Below are 18,069 nucleotides of genomic sequence, written 5' to 3' on the forward strand. Positions count from 1 at the left end.
GAAGGGGGGCCCGACAGAAAAAATTTGAGAACCACTGCTTTAAGGTAAGACGTTAAAGGATGGTTTTCTTAGGTAAATGAATTTAAGGTTTAATTGACTGAAATCTTTCAATGTTGTGTTTCTTTCAGTTTGAAATATCTCGATTTAATTAATACAGCTCAGTCAGTTACATTTTATATTATTAAGAATTCTTACTCAGTTTAACACTAGATGACATCAGTTCATTGAGTATTTCAGAGCCAGTTTTTTTCTTTTCAATTATCGGTATTTAAAGTGATATTATTAAAATATAATTGCAATTAAACAGCAGCAACATAAGAAACGACCAAATATACAAAGGAAGTGCAGCTATTTTAATATAAAAAAAAAAAAAAAATCAGAAAATGGTTAAAGTGCAGCTAAATTTAAATTAGTGAAACTATGGATAAGCAACGTTTCCTTTTACTTCCAGAAAAATAAAAGCCTCATATTTGCTATTTATTAAAAAATCACTAAAAGCAACACTTCCACCAAGTTTGTTTTAGTTTGTTGGTATTTATGGGTGGAGCAGCAGAACATTTTCCACAGACAGTTTTACTGTCCGTTGTCTTGTTTTAATCAGTTTTCAATTCAGTAATTCAGTCCATCACCTGACTGGACAAACAGACACTGAAGGACTCCGACAGCTGGTTGGTAATAAATGATAATTTACTGATCGGTGTTGGTTTTAATGAACTTTATGTTCAACTTCAGAGTCAGATATAATGTGAGCAGTGAACCCCAGGAGTTGGTGGAGTTTATTTGTGTGTGTTGCCTAGAGAGTTAGCATCCAGTGAATATTAGCTTTAATGTGAATTAGCGATGCTAACCGAGCTAGCTGACCAGTCCTGATTAACAGCTAAATGTAGCATCAAGCTAATGATGTGTGTGTTGTTTCCTGTCAACAGCTGAAGTGTGTTGTGTTCCTGTAATGTGGTTCATTAAGTTCATAAAGCTGGCGCTGGTTGACATTAATGTAACATTCAGGAAACTTACATGTGATTAAAACAGTAACGTTAATGTTCTAGTTGTCAGTAATCAGCTTTAATTTGACACTAAAACAGACTCTGATAGTTTTAAATGACATCAGTTTCATTAATTTGTTGAAAATTATCTCCTCTGTTGTTGTGATGTTGCTGCTGATTCATTAAAACCAGATGATCCGTGTTGAAGACACGTTTAGTTCTAGTATCAGAAGTACAAGAAGGAAAATGGAAGTTGAGTTCTGCTATGTCAAAGATTTCAGGAATAAAATAGCTAAATGAGTCTTTATGCCCCAACTTTATTTTACAATAATGAAATAATGAAATAATCACAGATAATAAAAAATATAAATAGCAGAGAAAACCTGAAAGAATAATTTCCTGAAAAGTCTATGAAGGAAAAGCAGCTTTTATTTATTTAAAAGTCATAGTTTAGCATGTCGCTCTAAAAACGTCATTTAAAAAAAAAAAAAAAAGGAGCAACACAGAAGTGCAAACGCTGGTTTCCAGAGCGTTAGACGAGTATTTATTTGAAAGAGTAAATTTACAACAACACAACATGTGAGGGGGTTGAAAGCAAATGGGTGTTAGTAAAAGAAAAATAAATAAACAGAACTAAAAGTGAACTTCATGTTGACATTGATGGGCATTCCAACCAGGAACAAAGTAAAAGATAATATGAAAAAAACACTCTTCCTGTTCACCTCTTAAAACCCAAAAACACACCGCAGTAGCACCCTAAACTAAAACTACCAATGGGTTCTCTGTTTTCCTTTGTGAACAATTCAAAGGTCCCTCTCTATCTCCCCACACATCCACCAACCACTGGAACACATCTCCAAAGTTCTGCTGGGCCAGCTCAGCTTCCCCTCAGAAGAAGTACCGCCACCTGCCAGATGAAGTAGCCTTTTGAGAGGCAGCTGGCATCGTGATTGGACTGTACTTTGGTCTGTTCCAATCCAGCTTCAGCTCCAGAGACGGCAGGCGGGACGAGTCAACGGAGGCCGGATGGACGAAGGCATGAAGCTGAGTACAATCCAGAAAACAACAGAGGAGGAGTGCAGCAGCCCAGAGCCAGAACAACTAGAGTAGCATCGTATCTCTTAGAAAACATCATAGTAGAGCCTTTGGTATGAAAAAAACGCCATCATATACATCGTATATTGTACAAATAACAAGTCAAAGGAAAGAGACATACATTGTAGAATTGTAGTAATTGTGGGCTGATTGATTTACTGATTATCAGTATTTTATTTTTTACTGATTTATGGTAATAAATCAATTTAAAAATGGTGCTACTTTGGCTCTGAACCTTTATCTACCTGTGGTCGCTCTGTCTTCTGGAGTGATTTGATTGGTTATACGTCACGAATAAAACTCCTTTAACTTAACATCTGTAAACAAAACAAAAACATATCAACAAAGTTTTCTGTTAGAGTTTGTGTTCTTCTAAGTTTAACTCCAAGATTTTAAATACTTTCATTTACTGCAAATGAATATCTACTCTAAATGTCTCACTAATAATCATTAGCAGCCTTAAAAACCCACAAAACACCCCTCTATACTCCATCACACTTAGTACAGTCCGGTTCCCCCTTCTATAAATCTGCTTGGAATCTTCCACTTCCTGTTTGTCAAAGAGGCCTTCGACCTGGACAGGTTTTGTTGGAGCTCATGCAACAAACATTTTGGGTAACTGCACTTTAATATGGATGGATGACACTGAATTAGAGTCTGTTTTAATGAGACTGAGTTAAGATGTGTAGCTCTGTCATTAAATAGTAAATTATTTCTCAGAATTCACAGAGGAAAGTCTGAAATGTTTGGTAGGTTAGCGTCCCACATGTTCTTTGGCTCATCTAAAGCTAACTCTCTCCAACTTCTGGATCTCTTGAGTTACTTGTTGTTAAAATATCTTGCTGTAGGTGCTGAAGCTCAGAAAGTCTGAGATGTTTGTTCAAAATAAGCTCATTCTCAAGTCTTATCTGAACTGTCCTCTTTTGTTTGAACTTTCCCTAAACTTAGGAGTTAATGACAGAGCAGCACATCCAGACTCAGTCTCATTTATGTAGAGATTAAACTTCAGTGTCATTCATTGATGTTAAAGTGCAGTTTTTCAAATGTTTGTTGCACATTCTCCCAACCAAACCAGTCCAGATGGAAGACGACGTGAAGAGAAAGCTCCAGAGGATGAATATCACACATTTATGTTGGAAATAAATGTCCTTTAATTAGACATTGTCATGCAAAAGTTGGATTTCCCTTTAATGATGTTCAAATCTTTGTTGAGTGCTTTGTTGATGTTGGTTTCTAAATGTTTTTTGACACTCGGCCCCAAAGATTAAAACCTTCTACGGCTCACAAGCTGCAACAGTTCACACATTATCAACTATCTTTCTGACGAAACTAAGATAAAAAGTGAAAAACTGTCTGATTCCTGCATCATGAATGTAAATCTTTTTGGTTTTTAGGACAGTAAACTGAATATATTTGGGTTTGACATTTTATAAACCAAAACAAGAAATGAGTTAATGGAGAAAACAATCAACAGATTAATGGACAAAGAAAATGTGTTTTCCAACATATATGGCTGAATTACTCCAACATTACAAGATACATACAATTTGAATTCAATTTTATTTATATAACGCCAATTACAGGTCAAATTGTCTCAAGATGCTTTATTTTTATTTTTTTTTGTCATATTTAAAATATGACAAAATAACAAATTGAAACGTCTTGACTAATCCAATTTATTATTTGGTTTTTAACAGACTAATCGACAACTAAAATAACTTTCTCCACTAAAACTAATAAACATGAGGTCAAATAGAAGGAACAGTTTTAAATACTGCAGAATAAAGTTTGTCAACAAAAACTAAATCTGCTGGTGGATTCCATTAAAGTCCTAATAAATGATAATAAAGTGTGATACTAAAGGTTTGTGGTGCTAAAAATGTCCAAGTAAAGATATGAAGTTGAACATCTCTTCATGACAAGTTGTTCTGCCTCGGACCTGGTGGAAACTCCAGAAACTGGAGAAAACCTGTGGAGACTGGAAGAACTTGTGGAGACTGGAAGAAGTCGTGGAGACTGGAAGAACTCGTGGAGACTCGAAGAACTCGTGGAGACTCGAAGAACTCGTCAGGCGGGGGAAGGTGTGGTGGGTGGTGGTGGGAGGTGGGGGAGTAGAGGGGGGAGGCCGCCACCCACCTCCCCGCCTACTCTCCGCCCTGACCCCACCCAGACTCCGCCCTGGCTCCACCCATGTGGTGACTTCAGGAACTACGATGCCAAAGGGACGACGAAATTGTTTCTTTGTATCTGATCTGTAGCTCAGTGAGTTAAGGATTTGCCTATGGAGCTGCAGGTCGCTGGTTCAAGACCAGACACTTCTTAAATTTTCTCAAAATCCTGACAAAGACAAAGAAAGAAAACTGCCAGTGGCGGGTCTTGAACCTGCGACCCTCCGCTTGGGAGTCCTCTTCTTATCCCCCTGAGCTACTCGCTCAGATACTAATTCTTCTTTTTTTTTGCGCATTTATCATCTATTTTTTGTCATTTTCGAGTTTTTTTTTTTTCACCTCGAGTCCGCCTCGACCGTTTTTCTCAGGAGGTTGGACTTCAGCCTTTGTACTGGAGGGTGGAACCCTCAGTTCCAAGACTTTCCAAAGCCTCCACACCTCCCGAGTCCTCAGGACCTGAGCTTTCACACAGTCTGAGGGCTGAAATTTTCTAAGTCCCACAGTAGTTCTCTGTTAGATTGAACTTTCAGACAGTCCAAGGACTGATATCTTCTAAGTTCCTGAGTAGTTCTCTGTTAGTTTGAACCTTCACACAGTCTAAGGGCTGAAAACCTTAAAGTTCTTGAGTAGTTCTCTGTTAGTTTGAACCTTTAGACAGTCTGAGGGCTGAAATTTTAAAGGTTTCTCAGTACTTCTCTGTTAGTTTGAACCTTCAGACAGTCTGAGGACTGAAATTTTTAAAGTTTCTCAGTACTTCTCTGTTAGTTTGAACTTTCTGGTTAACAGAAGCCTTAAAACTTGTGACCATGAGTCTTGATTTCACATTTAGATCATCCATCTGAGTTCTTCTCAGACCTTCACCTGTGGGTTTTTTAGAAATCCTCAACAAACTTTGATTCTCTTCACTGAACAGTAAAGTTTGTGGAGATCAGAAGGTAACATTAGTTTGATCGATGCCTTCAACTACTAGCAGACTTTATCTGGAAAGCAGTTTTCTGAAATGAGTTCTTAGTAAATCTATCCACAATCAAACCAAGAACATAGAAAGAGGAAATGTTTGAAGAAACAACTTGATGTTTTCATTTCAGACTAGAAAACGCTTTATCTGTTTTTGCTCTTTTTGATCCTTTTATTGTCTCTTCTGTTTAATTTGATCTTCTAAAGTTTAACTGGTGTCTTTTCAAATGTTTTGTCTTCAGTTTGATTTTTCTTAAATGTTTAGTTTTGCTCGTTTCTCACCTTTTATTCTTTTCTAATGTCTGATTTGATTTCCAAATGTTTTGTCTTTTTAATGTTTGTTTTTTCAAATGTTTTATCAGCTTGTTTGAAAAATTTCCTTTTCTTTCCCAATGTTTAATTTTTCGATTAAATCTTTAAGGTTTTTCTTCTTAATTGTTTTACCACCTTTTAATGTTTCACTTTCTTTGTAAATGCCTCATTGTGTTTTCTGTTTAATTCCTATTTCAAGTTTTATTGTCTTTAAGATTTAATTTTCTGAATAAATATTTTTTTAATTAAATGTTTTATCTTTTTAAAGGTTTAGTAATCTAATTAAATGTTTTGTATTTTTAAAAAACGTTTAATATTGTTCTTGTTTAATTGTATTTTTTAAATGTTTAATTATCTAAAATATTTCATCTTTAATGTTTAATATTTTTGTTTAAAAATTATTTAATTTCAAATTATGTGTTTTGTATCTTGTTTAATGATCTAATTAAATACTTTGTCTGTTTCATATAATTTAATTGTATTTATGTTTAATTTTCTTTTTACAAGTTTAATTGTATTAAATGTTTTTTCCTTTGATTTAATTGCTTTTTTAATGTAGTTTATTTCTTTAATCTGTTTTTTCTGTCAAGATTTTAACCCCAACCTGAAAAATGAAACAAACCCTTAAATGACAATGAAAATACTTCTGTTGTCACAATCATGAGTTAGTCAATTATTCAGTTTATCAATTCAACTTTATTTGTTTAGCACCTTTCACACAGATTACAAAACTAAACAAGCAAAGAGAAAAAAACTATGATTAAAACTCAAAAACATTTTAAAAAATAAAAGATTTAACATGGTAATAAAATATGTTGTGTCCAGGGGATGGAGGGAGTTTATTGAAGTCTTCTTGGGCTCACATGGTAAATCATTTAAAATATAAACTTGATATTCAGTCTAAGGAAACTGGAAACTGCAGAGCGACAGAAGAACCAACAATATCTCCTGTTTTCTCCTTTAATGAGTCGACTCTTCTTGTGCTTTCAGACCAAAGAACTACAGACTCTTCACAACCTGCTCAAACTCTTGGTACAGGACCTCACCACACGGGTCAAGAAGGTTTCTGTCTCATTTCTACTCTGAAGCTCACCTTCTCCTGCTCAAACTGCTGACAAATGTTTCTGCTGCTCTAAAGTCTGGTCTCCAGAACTTCCTAAAAACTCTCAAAGTCTCTTCTGCTGCAGGTTGCTTTGTAGAAATGTTGCAGAAAACCTCACTAAACCACATGGAGGAGCCTCAAGATAGTCGTCCAAATGAAACCATACAAAAACCAAACTAACACAACCTAAACGCTAAAGTCTCCTGCAGCCTACCAGAGAACCTCTGAGAACAGAGAATCAGGACAGGAACTCTTACCTTCTGGACAACCAACGCTGGTTCTCAAACAAGAATACAGAATGTGTCTGACCAAAAACCTCTGAAGACTCACTACAGCCAAGATAAAGACACAACTCAGCTGCACCAAATCCACTAATCACTGCACACAATAGCACCATGTGGTAACTGTGGCTAAAGAACCACATTTACCAAGACAACTATCCAGTACAAAGCCCTAAAACACACCAAGAAACACATTAAAGATGATTTTACTGCTGGAAGCTGCAAGCCAACACCTAAAGAACAAACTAAAGCAATGGAGCCAAACCCGGTTCTATGGTGAAGAGAAACAGAGGAAATGTTTGGCTGCAGCTAAATGAAGCAGGAAGACACTGAGCTGCTCAGGTGTTCCTGATAACACCAAGCAGCCACCTGGACAGCCAATAGGAACACAGCTTACTGGAAGTCCAGAGGGCTGGGTTAGTGAAGGAAATTTAATTTAAAGTTGAAGCAGAAAGTTAGCAAAGAAAGTTGAAAACCACCTCTGATCCCTGAAATCTCTGAGTTTTCACACAAAGAACACCTGAACATGTCAAACTGGTTCCATAGTAGAACCATCATTGTAAAAACGTCATAGTATGGTGTGTTGCTCAAAAAACATTAGGACCCGGCTGTCTAGGGTCACCGAGGAGCAACACAAAAACAGGACAAACGCTGGTTTCCAGGGGGTTAGGAGGATATTTATTTGAAAGAGGAAGTTTACAACAACACAACAGTTTAGCATGTTACCCAAAATACGTCATAGTACAGCATGTCCCCCAAAAAACATCATAGTATAGCATGTCGCTCTAAAAACATCATAGTATAGCATGTCGCTCTAAAAACATCATAGTTTAGCATGTCCAAAAAACATCATAGTATAGCATGTCGCTCTTAAAACATAATATTACAGCATGTCGCTCTAAAAACGTCATAGTATAGCATGTCGCTCTAAAAACATCATAGTATAGCCTTAAGTCCACAAAACGTTGTTTTGTCCCAGCTGTCTGAAGTAGGTGAGGAGCAACACAAAAACAGTCCAAACGCTGGTTTCCAGAGGGATAGACAAGTATTTATTTGAAAGAGTAAGTTTACAACACAACATGTGAGGGAGTTAAAAGCAAGTGGGTGTTAGTAAAAGAAAAATAAATAAACAGAACTAAAAGTGAACTTCACGTTGACATTGATGGGCATTCCAACCAGGAACAAAGTAAAGGATAATCAATACGAAAAAACACTCTTCCTGTTCACCTCTTAAAACCCAAAAACACACCACAGTAGCACCCTAAACTAAAACTACCAATGGGTTCCCTGTTTTCCTTTGTGAACAGTTCAAAGGTCCCTCTCTATCTCCCCACACATCCACCAACCACTGGAACACATCTCCAAAGTTCTGCTGGACCAGCTCAGCTTCCCCTCAGAAGAAGTGCTGCCACCTGCCAGATGAAGGAGCCTTTTGAGAGGCAGCTGGCATCGTGATTGGACTGTACTTTGGTCTGTTCCAATCCAGCTTCAGCTCCAGAGACGGCAGGCGGGACGAGTCAACGGAGGCCGGATGGACGAAGGCATGAAGCTGAGTACAATCCAGAAAACAACAGAGGAGGAGGAAACAAATGTAGTAGTATATATAAAATATACATTGTATATTGTATAAATAACAACTCAAAGGACAGAGACAAACATTGTAGAATTGTAGTAATTGTGTTCTGACTGATTTAATGATTATCAGTATTTTATTTTTTACTGATTTACGGTAATAAATACATTTAAAAATGGCGCTACTTTGGCTCTGAACCTTTATCTACCTGTGGTCGCTCTGTCTTCTGGAGTGATTTGATTGGTTATATGTCACGAATAAAACCCCTTTAACTTAACATCTGTAAACAAAACAAAAATGTATCAACAAAGTTTTCTGTTAAAGTTTGTGTTCTTCTAAGTTTAACTCCAAGATTTTAAATACTTTCATTTACTGCAAATGAATATCTACTCCAAATGTCTCACTAATAATCATTATCAGCCTTAAAAACCCACAAAACACCCCTCTATACTGGACCACACTTAGTACAGTCCGGTTCCCCCTTCTATAAATCTGCTTGGAATCTTCCACTTCCTGTTTGTCAAAGTGGCCTTCTACCTGGACAGGTTTTGTTGGAGCTCATGCAACAAACATTTTGGGTAACTGCACTTTAATATGGATGGATGACACTGAATTAGAGTCTGTTTTAATGAGACTGAGTTAAGATGTGTAGCTCTGTCATTAAATAGTAAATTATTTCTCAGAATTCACAGAGGAAAGTCTGAAATGTTTGGTAGGTTAGCGTCCCACATGTTCTTTGGCTCATCTAAAGCTAACTCTCTCCAACTTCTGGATCTCTTGAGTTGCTTGTTGTTAAAATATCTTGCTGTAGGTGCTGAAGCTCAGAAAGTCTGAGATGTTTGTTCAAAATAAGCTCATTCTCAAGTCTTATCTGAACTGTCCTGTTTTGTTTGAACTTTCCCTAAACTTAGGAGTTAATGACAGAGCAGCACATCCAGACTCAGTCTCATTTATGTAGAGATTAAACTTCAGTGTCATTCATTGATGTTAAAGTGCAGTTTTTCAAATGTTTGTTGCACATGCTCCCGACCAAACCAGTCCAGGTGGAAGACGATGTGAAGAGAAAGCTCCAGAGGATGAATATCACACATTTATGTTGGAAATAAATGTCCTTTAATTAGACATTGTCATGCAAAAGTTGGATTTCCCTTTAATGATGTTCAAATCTTTGTTGAGTGTTTTGTTAATGTTGGTTTCTAAATGTTTTCTGACACTCGGCCCCAAAGATTAAAACCTTTTACACTCACAAGCTGCAACAAGTCACAGATTATCAACTATCTTTCTGACTAAACTAAGATAAAAAGTGAAAAACTGTCTGATTCCTGCATCATGAATGTAAATCTTTTTGGTTTTTAGGACAGTAAACTGAATATATTTGGGTTTGACATTTTATAAACCAAAACAAGAAATGAATTACTGGAGAAAACAATCAACAGATTAATGGACAAAGAAAATGTGTTTTCCAACATATATGGCTGAATTATTCCAACATTACAAGATACATAGAGTTTTAATTCAATTTTATTTATATAACGCCAAATACAGGTCAAATTGTCTCAAGATGCTTTATTTTTATATTTTTTTGTCATATTTAAAATATGACAAAATAACAAATTGAAACATCTTGACTAATCCAATTTATTATTTGTTTTTTAAGAGACTAATCGACAACTAAAATAACTTTCTCCACTAAAACTAATAAACATGAGGTCAAATAGAAGGAACAGTTTTAAATACTGCAGAATAAAGTTTGTCAACAAAAACTAAATCTGCTGGTGGATTCCATTAAAGTCCTAATAAATGATAATAAAGTGTGATACTAAAGGTTTGTGGTGCTAAAAATGTCCAAGTAAAGATATGAAGTTGAACATCTCTTCATGACAAGTTGTTCTGCCTCGGACCTGGTGGAAACTCCAGAAACTGGAGAAAACCTGTGGAGACTGGAAGAACTTGTGGAGACTGGAAGAAGTCGTGGAGACTGGAAGAACTCGTGGAGACTCGAAGAACTCGTGGAGACTCGAAGAACTCGTCAGGCGGGGGAAGGTGTGGTGGGTGGTGGTGGGAGGTGGGGGAGTAGAGGGGGGAGGCCGCCACCCACCTCCCCGCCTACTCTCCGCCCTGACCCCACCCAGACTCCGCCCTGGCTCCACCCATGTGGTGACTTCAGGAACTACGATGCCAAAGGGACGACGAAATTGTTTCTTTGTATCTGATCTGTAGCTCAGTGAGTTAAGGATTTGCCTATGGAGCTGCAGGTCGCTGGTTCAAGACCAGACACTTCTTAAATTTTCTCAAAATCCTGACAAAGACAAAGAAAGAAAACTGCCAGTGGCGGGTCTTGAACCTGCGACCCTCCGCTTGGGAGTCCTCTTCTTATCCCCCTGAGCTACTCGCTCAGATACTAATTCTTCTTTTTTTTGCGCATTTATCATCTATTTTTTGTCATTTTCGAGTTTTTTTTTTTCACCTCGAGTCCGCCTCGACCGTTTTTCTCAGGAGGTTGGACTTCAGCCTTTGTACTGGAGGGTGGAACCCTCAGTTCCAAGACTTTCCAAAGCCTCCACACCTCCCGAGTCCTCAGGACCTGAGCTTTCACACAGTCTGAGGGCTGAAATTTTCTAAGTCCCACAGTAGTTCTCTGTTAGATTGAACTTTCAGACAGTCCAAGGACTGATATCTTCTAAGTTCCTGAGTAGTTCTCTGTTAGTTTGAACCTTCACACAGTCTAAGGGCTGAAAACCTTAAAGTTCTTGAGTAGTTCTCTGTTAGTTTGAACCTTTAGACAGTCTGAGGGCTGAAATTTTAAAGGTTTCTCAGTACTTCTCTGTTAGTTTGAACCTTCAGACAGTCTGAGGACTGAAATTTTTAAAGTTTCTCAGTACTTCTCTGTTAGTTTGAACTTTCTGGTTAACAGAAGCCTTAAAACTTGTGACCATGAGTCTTGATTTCACATTTAGATCATCCATCTGAGTTCTTCTCAGACCTTCACCTGTGGGTTTTTTAGAAATCCTCAACAAACTTTGATTCTCTTCACTGAACAGTAAAGTTTGTGGAGATCAGAAGGTAACATTAGTTTGATCGATGCCTTCAACTACTAGCAGACTTTATCTGGAAAGCAGTTTTCTGAAATGAGTTCTTAGTAAATCTATCCACAATCAAACCAAGAACATAGAAAGAGGAAATGTTTGAAGAAACAACTTGATGTTTTCATTTCAGACTAGAAAACGCTTTATCTGTTTTTGCTCTTTTTGATCCTTTTATTGTCTCTTCTGTTTAATTTGATCTTCTAAAGTTTAACTGGTGTCTTTTCAAATGTTTTGTCTTCAGTTTGATTTTTCTTAAATGTTTAGTTTTGCTCGTTTCTCACCTTTTATTCTTTTCTAATGTCTGATTTGATTTCCAAATGTTTTGTCTTTTTAATGTTTGTTTTTTCAAATGTTTTATCAGCTTGTTTGAAAAATTTCCTTTTCTTTCCCAATGTTTAATTTTTCGATTAAATCTTTAAGGTTTTTCTTCTTAATTGTTTTACCACCTTTTAATGTTTCACTTTCTTTGTAAATGCCTCATTGTGTTTTCTGTTTAATTCCTATTTCAAGTTTTATTGTCTTTAAGATTTAATTTTCTGAATAAATATTTTTTTAATTAAATGTTTTATCTTTTTAAAGGTTTAGTAATCTAATTAAATGTTTTGTATTTTTAAAAAACGTTTAATATTGTTCTTGTTTAATTGTATTTTTTAAATGTTTAATTATCTAAAATATTTCATCTTTAATGTTTAATATTTTTGTTTAAAAATTATTTAATTTCAAATTATGTGTTTTGTATCTTGTTTAATGATCTAATTAAATACTTTGTCTGTTTCATATAATTTAATTGTATTTATGTTTAATTTTCTTTTTACAAGTTTAATTGTATTAAATGTTTTTTCCTTTGATTTAATTGCTTTTTTAATGTAGTTTATTTCTTTAATCTGTTTTTTCTGTCAAGATTTTAACCCCAACCTGAAAAATGAAACAAACCCTTAAATGACAATGAAAATACTTCTGTTGTCACAATCATGAGTTAGTCAATTATTCAGTTTATCAATTCAACTTTATTTGTTTAGCACCTTTCACACAGATTACAAAACTAAACAAGCAAAGAGAAAAAAACTATGATTAAAACTCAAAAACATTTTAAAAAATAAAAGATTTAACATGGTAATAAAATATGTTGTGTCCAGGGGATGGAGGGAGTTTATTGAAGTCTTCTTGGGCTCACATGGTAAATCATTTAAAATATAAACTTGATATTCAGTCTAAGGAAACTGGAAACTGCAGAGCGACAGAAGAACCAACAATATCTCCTGTTTTCTCCTTTAATGAGTCGACTCTTCTTGTGCTTTCAGACCAAAGAACTACAGACTCTTCACAACCTGCTCAAACTCTTGGTACAGGACCTCACCACACGGGTCAAGAAGGTTTCTGTCTCATTTCTACTCTGAAGCTCACCTTCTCCTGCTCAAACTGCTGACAAATGTTTCTGCTGCTCTAAAGTCTGGTCTCCAGAACTTCCTAAAAACTCTCAAAGTCTCTTCTGCTGCAGGTTGCTTTGTAGAACTGTTCCAGAAAACCTCACTAAACCACATGGAGGAGCCTCAAGATAGTCGTCCAAATGAAACTGTACAAAAACCAAACTAGCACAACCCAAACGCTAAAGTCTCCTGCAGCCTACCAGAGAACCTCTGAGAACAGAGAATCAGGACAGGAACTCTTACCTTCTGGACAACCAACGCTGGTTCTCAAACAAGAATACAGAATGTGTCTGACCAAAAACCTCTGAAGACTCACTACAGCCAAGATAAAGACACAACTCAGCTGCACCAAATCCACTAATCACTGCACACAATAGCACCATGTGGTAACTGTGGCTAAAGAACCACATTTACCAAGACAACTATCCAGTACAAAGCCCTAAAACACACCAAGAAACACATTAAAGATGATTTTACTGCTGGAAGCTGCAAGCCAACACCTAAAGAACAAACTAAAGCAATGGAGCCAAACCCGGTTCTATGGTGAAGAGAAACAGAGGAAATGTTTGGCTGCAGCTAAATGAAGCAGGAAGACACTGAGCTGCTCAGGTGTTCCTGATAACACCAAGCAGCCACCTGGACAGCCAGTAGGAACACAGCTTACTGGAAGTCCAGAGGGCTGGGTTAGTGAAGGAAATTTAATTTAAAGTTGAAGCAGAAAGTTAGCAAAGAAAGTTGAAAACCACCTCTGATCCCTGAAATCTCTGAGTTTTCACACAAAGAACACCTGAACATGTCAAACTGGTTCCATAGTAGAACCATCATTGTAAAAACGTCATAGTATGGTGTGTTGCTCAAAAAACATTAGGACCCGGCTGTCTAGGGTCACCGAGGAGCAACACAAAAACAGGACAAACGCTGGTTTCCAGGGGGTTAGGAGGATATTTATTTGAAAGAGGAAGTTTACAACAACACAACAGTTTAGCATGTTACCCAAAATACGTCATAGTACAGCATGTCCCCCAAAAAACATCATAGTATAGCATGTCGCTCTAAAAACATCATAGTATAGCATGTCGCTCTAAAAACATCATAGTTTAGCATGTCCAAAAAACATCATAGTATAGCATGTCGCTCTTAAAACATAATATTACAGCATGTCGCTCTAAAAACGTCATAGTATAGCATGTCGCTCTAAAAACATCATAGTATAGCCTTAAGTCCACAAAACGTTGTTTTGTCCCAGCTGTCTGAAGTAGGTGAGGAGCAACACAAAAACAGTCCAAACGCTGGTTTCCAGAGGGATAGACAAGTATTTATTTGAAAGAGTAAGTTTACAACACAACATGTGAGGGAGTTAAAAGCAAGTGGGTGTTAGTAAAAGAAAAATAAATAAACAGAACTAAAAGTGAACTTCACGTTGACATTGATGGGCATTCCAACCAGGAACAAAGTAAAGGATAATCAATACGAAAAAACACTCTTCCTGTTCACCTCTTAAAACCCAAAAACACACCACAGTAGCACCCTAAACTAAAACTACCAATGGGTTCCCTGTTTTCCTTTGTGAACAGTTCAAAGGTCCCTCTCTATCTCCCCACACATCCACCAACCACTGGAACACATCTCCAAAGTTCTGCTGGACCAGCTCAGCTTCCCCTCAGAAGAAGTGCTGCCACCTGCCAGATGAAGGAGCCTTTTGAGAGGCAGCTGGCATCGTGATTGGACTGTACTTTGGTCTGTTCCAATCCAGCTTCAGCTCCAGAGACGGCAGGCGGGACGAGTCAACGGAGGCCGGATGGACGAAGGCATGAAGCTGAGTACAATCCAGAAAACAACAGAGGAGGAGGAAACAAATGTAGTAGTATATATAAAATATACATTGTATATTGTATAAATAACAACTCAAAGGACAGAGACAAACATTGTAGAATTGTAGTAATTGTGTTCTGACTGATTTAATGATTATCAGTATTTTATTTTTTACTGATTTACGGTAATAAATACATTTAAAAATGGCGCTACTTTGGCTCTGAACCTTTATCTACCTGTGGTCGCTCTGTCTTCTGGAGTGATTTGATTGGTTATATGTCACGAATAAAACCCCTTTAACTTAACATCTGTAAACAAAACAAAAATGTATCAACAAAGTTTTCTGTTAAAGTTTGTGTTCTTCTAAGTTTAACTCCAAGATTTTAAATACTTTCATTTACTGCAAATGAATATCTACTCCAAATGTCTCACTAATAATCATTATCAGCCTTAAAAACCCACAAAACACCCCTCTATACTGGACCACACTTAGTACAGTCCGGTTCCCCCTTCTATAAATCTGCTTGGAATCTTCCACTTCCTGTTTGTCAAAGTGGCCTTCTACCTGGACAGGTTTTGTTGGAGCTCATGCAACAAACATTTTGGGTAACTGCACTTTAATATGGATGGATGACACTGAATTAGAGTCTGTTTTAATGAGACTGAGTTAAGATGTGTAGCTCTGTCATTAAATAGTAAATTATTTCTCAGAATTCACAGAGGAAAGTCTGAAATGTTTGGTAGGTTAGCGTCCCACATGTTCTTTGGCTCATCTAAAGCTAACTCTCTCCAACTTCTGGATCTCTTGAGTTGCTTGTTGTTAAAATATCTTGCTGTAGGTGCTGAAGCTCAGAAAGTCTGAGATGTTTGTTCAAAATAAGCTCATTCTCAAGTCTTATCTGAACTGTCCTGTTTTGTTTGAACTTTCCCTAAACTTAGGAGTTAATGACAGAGCAGCACATCCAGACTCAGTCTCATTTATGTAGAGATTAAACTTCAGTGTCATTCATTGATGTTAAAGTGCAGTTTTTCAAATGTTTGTTGCACATGCTCCCGACCAAACCAGTCCAGGTGGAAGACGATGTGAAGAGAAAGCTCCAGAGGATGAATATCACACATTTATGTTGGAAATAAATGTCCTTTAATTAGACATTGTCATGCAAAAGTTGGATTTCCCTTTAATGATGTTCAAATCTTTGTTGAGTGTTTTGTTAATGTTGGTTTCTAAATGTTTTCTGACACTCGGCCCCAAAGATTAAAACCTTTTACACTCACAAGCTGCAACAAGTCACAGATTATCAACTATCTTTCTGACTAAACTAAGATAAAAAGTGAAAAACTGTCTGATTCCTGCATCATGAATGTAAATCTTTTTGGTTTTTAGGACAGTAAACTGAATATATTTGGGTTTGACATTTTATAAACCAAAACAAGAAATGAATTACTGGAGAAAACAATCAACAGATTAATGGACAAAGAAAATGTGTTTTCCAACATATATGGCTGAATTATTCCAACATTACAAGATACATAGAGTTTTAATTCAATTTTATTTATATAACGCCAAATACAGGTCAAATTGTCTCAAGATGCTTTATTTTTATATTTTTTTGTCATATTTAAAATATGACAAAATAACAAATTGAAACATCTTGACTAATCCAATTTATTATTTGTTTTTTAAGAGACTAATCGACAACTAAAATAACTTTCTCCACTAAAACTAATAAACATGAGGTCAAATAGAAGGAACAGTTTTAAATACTGCAGAATAAAGTTTGTCAACAAAAACTAAATCTGCTGGTGGATTCCATTAAAGTCCTAATAAATGATAATAAAGTGTGATACTAAAGGTTTGTGGTGCTAAAAATGTCCAAGTAAAGATATGAAGTTGAACATCTCTTCATGACAAGTTGTTCTGCCTCGGACCTGGTGGAAACTCCAGAAACTGGAGAAAACCTGTGGAGACTGGAAGAACTTGTGGAGACTGGAAGAAGTCGTGGAGACTGGAAGAACTCGTGGAGACTCGAAGAACTCGTGGAGACTCGAAGAACTCGTCAGGCGGGGGAAGGTGTGGTGGGTGGTGGTGGGAGGTGGGGGAGTAGAGGGGGGAGGCCGCCACCCACCTCCCCGCCTACTCTCCGCCCTGACCCCACCCAGACTCCGCCCTGGCTCCACCCATGTGGTGACTTCAGGAACTACGATGCCAAAGGGACGACGAAATTGTTTCTTTGTATCTGATCTGTAGCTCAGTGAGTTAAGGATTTGCCTATGGAGCTGCAGGTCGCTGGTTCAAGACCAGACACTTCTTAAATTTTCTCAAAATCCTGACAAAGACAAAGAAAGAAAACTGCCAGTGGCGGGTCTTGAACCTGCGACCCTCCGCTTGGGAGTCCTCTTCTTATCCCCCTGAGCTACTCGCTCAGATACTAATTCTTCTTTTTTTTGCGCATTTATCATCTATTTTTTGTCATTTTCGAGTTTTTTTTTTTCACCTCGAGTCCGCCTCGACCGTTTTTCTCAGGAGGTTGGACTTCAGCCTTTGTACTGGAGGGTGGAACCCTCAGTTCCAAGACTTTCCAAAGCCTCCACACCTCCCGAGTCCTCAGGACCTGAGCTTTCACACAGTCTGAGGGCTGAAATTTTCTAAGTCCCACAGTAGTTCTCTGTTAGATTGAACTTTCAGACAGTCCAAGGACTGATATCTTCTAAGTTCCTGAGTAGTTCTCTGTTAGTTTGAACCTTCACACAGTCTAAGGGCTGAAAACCTTAAAGTTCTTGAGTAGTTCTCTGTTAGTTTGAACCTTTAGACAGTCTGAGGGCTGAAATTTTAAAGGTTTCTCAGTACTTCTCTGTTAGTTTGAACCTTCAGACAGTCTGAGGACTGAAATTTTTAAAGTTTCTCAGTACTTCTCTGTTAGTTTGAACTTTCTGGTTAACAGAAGCCTTAAAACTTGTGACCATGAGTCTTGATTTCACATTTAGATCATCCATCTGAGTTCTTCTCAGACCTTCACCTGTGGGTTTTTTAGAAATCCTCAACAAACTTTGATTCTCTTCACTGAACAGTAAAGTTTGTGGAGATCAGAAGGTAACATTAGTTTGATCGATGCCTTCAACTACTAGCAGACTTTATCTGGAAAGCAGTTTTCTGAAATGAGTTCTTAGTAAATCTATCCACAATCAGACCAAGAACATAGAAAGAGGAAATGTTTGAAGAAACAACTTGATGTTTTCATTTCAGACTAGAAAACGCTTTATCTGTTTTTGCTC

The sequence above is a fragment of the Amphiprion ocellaris genome, chromosome 17, assembly GCF_022539595.1.
Source record: "Amphiprion ocellaris isolate individual 3 ecotype Okinawa chromosome 17, ASM2253959v1, whole genome shotgun sequence".
Taxonomy (NCBI): Eukaryota; Metazoa; Chordata; class Actinopteri; family Pomacentridae; genus Amphiprion; species Amphiprion ocellaris.